General features: G+C 40.1%; 1 pseudogene; it reads right to left on the minus strand.

Moving 5' to 3' along the window:
* Positions 1-4,492: 4,492 nt before the first annotated feature.
* On the minus strand, positions 4,493-4,898 carry LOC110317107 (annotated as a pseudogene).
* Between the last annotated feature and the right edge of the window lie 1,115 nt (positions 4,899-6,013).

A 6,013-nucleotide genomic window follows, 5' to 3' on the forward strand; every position in this document is an offset into this window, starting at 1 on the left:
TGTGTGTGTGTGTGTGAGTGAGTGTATGTGTGTGTGTCTGTGTCTGATGTTTAACAGTCAGGCTGGGAGACTTCTTACTTCAAATCTTTTTCACATATGCTAGAAAAACAGTAGATTCTGCTACTCTGTATTTTTCCTGTATAATTTTTGAGTCAGTTGGGGTTTCTGCTAGACTCACTTGTCACTATTTTCTACCCAAATGACTATCCACACAGATAGGAAGGATGAAGACATACCTTATAATTTCTCTGCCCTTTCCTACCCTACTACCCAATTCCATGCTGCGCGGCCTCCTTTCTATATCTGAAACGCTTATACATTTCACCGGAGGAATTGGTACTGAACGGGCATCTTTAAATTGGTTCCCAGGTTTGGTTTCTTGAGGGAGGAAATGGAAAAAGTTAGCCCTGAAGACCTCGGGTGGCTGAGATTTCAGAAGACCAAAGACAAATTCAATTATACTCTCCTGTCCCCACCGTTTCCTATGCAGTACCAGCTATTTCCAGTGGCTTTGACTACACTGTGATGCTCTGCTGATGCCAATGTCCACAGAGATGAGCCGTGGGGTTTCCCAGAAATTGTCTCCATCCTCCCACATACTTAGAAAAAGATTCTTAATATTCACGATGCATGTGTAAAATTCAGCTCCGATGGCATGGCAATCCCTGCTGAGGAAGTAATATGCACTAGGTAGAATCCAGGGATGCTAAAAGCTCAACATACTACAAATTATCATCTATTTATTGCCACTGCTTACTGCCATTTTTTACTCTAAACTGACTGAGTTCCAACCAAGGCGTGAGACCAGAGGACCCACTGTCACTAGTGTTAGCTCTCACTTGGATGCTATACCCTCTGCAGACTATCAGCCACGGGGAGGAAGACTCTGTGATCGCCTGGCCCCTGCTCTGCTGGAGTTCCTATCTGAACAGAACAGACTGGGAGTTTCTGGACTGATAGGGTTAACAATGTCTGAATAGATGGCTCAGCAACTTCCTAATGATACCTCTCTCTCCACGGGATAGTATAAACTCTATCTGTTTTATGGAAATATCTATTGGTTTCATAATTACCTTGCAGCACGATAAATTATCTTAAATTGATTGCATAGACAACCAGCTGTGCCTTTGTTTACTCCTGGCCCCGTACTAAAGCCAACATGTAGCTATTTTGACTTTAAAATTATTAAATGTCATTCCCCCCCAAACAGTGACTATATCATGTAAGAACTATGAGCAACTAAAATCTGTTTGAATTGCAGTTATCCTTCCCACAGTTTCCTTATATTCCTTGAATATAAAACATTAGCAACATTAAGGAAATATTGATTTAGATTTTTCACTTCCAGAGACATGAAAATTACCCTAACCATACTTAGAGAATAGTCTTAGATTTTTCTCAACTACGTGTGATTTTGCTGACTCTGGTCTACTTCTCGTCTGCTCTGTTTTGTATATATATATATATATATATATATATATATATATATATATATATATAAAGAAAAAAGTCATAAACTAAAATCACATTCATCTATGTATATTCATAGAAGTATATATCCAAAAATGCCACTAACAATATCATAACTTCCTCTCAAGTCACATAAATCTGGATAGGAAGATTAGAACCACACCAAAGCTGAACACTTAAGCCTCGACACACAGGTAATTGACCTGAAGTAGTACAAGAATTTTCATGTTTCTTTCCTTGGTTTTGCCTCAGGTATTAACCACCCCCAAAGTAACAAGCAGCACGGGAACATCTCTGGCAAACAGCTGGGCAGAGGTTCACACAATACATACCAAGGACACAACAGAGATGACTTCACAAAAATGACAAACCAGTTTGGGTTGCTGTTGTAGTTGAGTGCCCGGAGCCATTTGGAGTGGAAAGAATTCTACAGCTAATTAGAAACACCCAGGATTAGGAAGTGGAGTCTGGCGTTGTTTCCCTTCATTTGAGAAGCTGAAGCTGGTCTGAAAGAATGGCTGTGTGTCAGTTTACAAAAGACTTGTCTCCCTGGTGAGTCTGATAACCTTAGGTTCAACAGATTCTAGGCATCCCGGAAATGAGACACAAATAAACCAAAAAAGATGTACTCTGCTCTTCTTTAAATCATGCATGTATGCAAATCTTAGCCCTGAATATGCAAGCCTCCTTTAAGTAATGCAGAAGACTATAGAAGTATTAATTAATAACTGATTGGCATTCCTTACTGGTCCCAGAATAAGAATATTATAATAAAAGCTTTTTTAATACTATCTCCCTGCATTGACTACTCCATGGAAAGATGATAACAAACTTACCTGATTTTCTTCCTGAATTTGAGATAATTCACACAAGGAGATGCTATGATCTAAATGTCTCATAATCATCTTGGCTTCAATCTGAGATCCCTTTTATATCAGGATTAAGTAGGGGACTTGGAGACTAAACCAGGAGAGCGCTGGACTGCTCAGTAGATATGAGGTTATAATGTGGCTGGACTGTCAGTAGATACGAGGTTATAATGTGGCTGGACTGCTCAGTAGATAAGAGGTTATAATATGGCTGGACTGCTCAGTAGATACGAGGTTATAATGTGGCTGGACTGCTCAGTAGATACGAGGTTATAATGTGGCTGGACTGCTCAGTAGATACGAGGTTATAATGTGGCTGGACTGCTCAGTAGATGCAAGATTATAATGTGGCTGGAATGAACTAGCTGAGGGAGTTTACATTCTTTTCTCTGCTCTGCCAAGTGATGATGTGACATTCATCCCTCACAAGATTCTATGCCAAGCTACCTTTGTAGAAGTAGAGTCAAGACCACCACCAGACATCAAACCAGGGCCTTCTAGATGCTGGCATTCTATGAAAGTTTTGTTCTTCATAAGTGAAATCAGAGGGAGTCCACGAACCTGTTGCTCACTAGTCCTGAACAGCAGAATATAAGACTCTCAGGAATCATGACTTTTCAAGAAGAAATAGGTCCAGAACCTAATGTGTTTCTCTTTGCTCTTGACCTCCTTTCACTGTAGTATAATTCCTGGATCTCTGCACACTGGAAACTCAAGGTGCGCTGTGTGAAAGTCTCTGGTGCTTGCAACACACCTCTCAGAGACCTGTAGATGTATGGTGTTAAAGAAACATCTGCCCACCAGCAAGGTGTGGGTTACTGAATACATGAAAATCTTTCTATTTCAAATACTGTGTATGTGTCTCTGTAAGTGTCTGTGTGTATACGAGTAATGTACATATATTACACTCTCTCTCCCCTTAAGTATACATGCACATATCTCACATAGATCAGATTTTTATAAAACACCCCAGTTTACAGTCCAGCTTCCTACTCAGGGGGACAGTGCTGCCACTGTATGACACAGGGATCTTTCTGCTTCTTTATCAATATGACAAGAAGCGATTTTGCTTGTATTGGTATCTTTACTTTGAAGTGAAGTGAAACCCTACCGCTTTTATTTTGTTGGTAAAAATCCTTAAGAACCCTCCTATCTTTGACCCCATATGGAGTCCTATAATCTAGTCTCACTTGGGGCACCAGAACCTTTTAGGCCATCACTGCTGAAATTGGTACTGGAAAGGAAAATAATATCTCTCAGGAGAGTCAGAGAGACTAACAGGAAATTGTGTGAGGAGAATATTAGAAAGAGAAAGCTGAGAGGAATTTCTGTATCTTGTTTTTAACTCTCACACTGAATGTTAACTCTTTGGGGTTTATAATAGTCTGGATTTCTTTCTTTTGATTCACAAAAATAGTATATATATATATATATATTATATTATATTATATTATATTACATAATACATATATGTATTTACATACATATTTATAATTTAAGTGGATTCACATCACTTGGGACGATAATGCCCCTCCCCAAGAGCCATGGACAGTTTACCAAAATCCACTGTGCCAGACATGGGAAACCACACTTGGAGTTGTTGGTCATGGGAATCCAAGAGACTCCCATAAAATAAGAGCTATTGATGCTGTGCTTGGATGTTCCTCAACAACTCGAAGGTATCACCCTCCTGCTAAAGATACCATACGCTTCAGATGCAGGGCTTGAAGGAATCTAGCTGGAACTCTCCCTGAAGCCTCCTCTCTGAGGACTGGCTTTCCTAGTACTGGGAAATGCTATGCAAGCTGCCAAGGGAGAAAAACAGTGAGTCTTACCTGTCTGTAAAGCCTCAGAACCACAATAGCTGACCTGGTAAGATATACCCAAGGTGTGCAATTGTGAAGCTTAAATCTTAGCAGTAGTCAACAGGGCCTTAAGCCCCCCCCCCTCCAGGAGGAAATCCCTGCCTGTAAAACCAGCCAATAGCCTGTGGCTGTCTAGATAATGGACCTTAAGAGGAGAGCCTACTACTGTCGCTTGCCTAAGCCAATATTATTTCTAACTACATTCTAAATAAATTTTTTTGAAGATTTTTAGTCTATTTGTCCTCTCAGAAATCTGCACATCAAGGCAAAACATCAAGTCACCGCAGATCTACTCCTTTGGCTTTTTGCCAGCACCAACATTGGCCTTCGCAGTGCCCCTGACCTTCTTCATTCTGTTCTTGCATTCCTTTCGCTGTTTTCGGGAGGTCTTTTTCTTCTCATAAAGGCCATGTCTTTCGAGTCTGTGTTTAGGCTCATTCTTCTTAGCATAATCTGTAGAATCATAGATCATGCCAAAGCCACCACTGAAGTGGGTTCTGAATCCAAATACAAAGATGACATCTGGTGTGGTTTTGTACATTTTAGTCAGCTTTTCCCGAATTTCTGCCTTTGGTACTGTTGCCTTCCCAGGATGAAGGACATCAATGACCATCTGTTTCCTCTGAAGCAGTCGATTTGTCATGAACTTCCTGGTCCGGATAGTTACTGTGTCATTCATGATGGCTACGGTGCAGAAGCTGGAGAGGAGAAAAAGAGGACTGCTCACTGCCCTAAATACTTAATTTTTATACCCAGATATAAGTGTACCTCTCAGTCATCATCAAAGTAGCTTTTTCTTAAGTAAATGGAGGAGATGACATAAATCCACAACTAGAGGAAATCCAAAGAAAAATTGACTTCTATTTGTAACCAAAAGGAGTTACATTTATAGCCATTCCACTGAAATACTTTCAAGAGTTTCTTTCTTTTTAAGGTTGATTGATTGATTGACTTATTTGAGTGCTCTGTCTTCATGCACACCAGTAGAAGGTATCAGATCCTGTTACAGATGGTTGTGAACCACCATGTGGTTGCTGGGAATTGAACTCAGGACCTCTGGAAGACCAACCAGTGCTCTTAACCGCAAACATCAGGACCTGGGTTTGCATCCCCAGTATGCATGCAAAGGACCACTGTGGATGTGTAAAAAGGTAAGTCCAGAGCTGTGGGAGTAGAGACAGGGAGATACTGAGGCTCTCTCATCAGATAATCTAGCCCAAATTGTGAGTTCCAGGTTTAGCAAGAGACCCTGTCTTAAAAATAAAAGATTGAGACTGGGCAACGATAACACACATCTTTAATCCCAGCACTCAGGAGACAGAGGCAAGGGGATCTCTTTGAACTTGAAGCCAGCCTGGCCTACAGACTGAGTTCTAGGACAGCTGGGACGACACAGTGAAATTCTGTCTTGAAAAACCTAAAAAGAAAAACAAGTAAAAGAAAAAAGAATTGATTGAGGATGATAAAGAAAGACACCCAGTGTTAATGTCTGGTCTATACATATGCATACAAAAACAACAAACACATACAAACACACACAGTGGGGAGAACCTCTATCTCTGAATCTGATACAGGTAACAAAAATGATTCCAGGTATTTCTGATAGAAAGGGATCTAATACAAGAATAGATACATTATCACTGGGAGAACTAAAAACTGCTTAGAGATAAACTTCTCACAATGTTGATGCCTTCATCCTTCTGTAATTTAACAAAAGAGCAATTAAATAATTGTTCAACTACTAACAACATGACTGTAATTTTTTTTTTTTTAGTGCAGCTCAACAATTTGTGTAGTCTAGGTTGGTTA

The sequence above is a fragment of the Mus pahari genome, chromosome 2 (assembly GCF_900095145.1).
Source record: "Mus pahari chromosome 2, PAHARI_EIJ_v1.1, whole genome shotgun sequence".
NCBI lineage: Eukaryota > Metazoa > Chordata > Mammalia > Rodentia > Muridae > Mus > Mus pahari.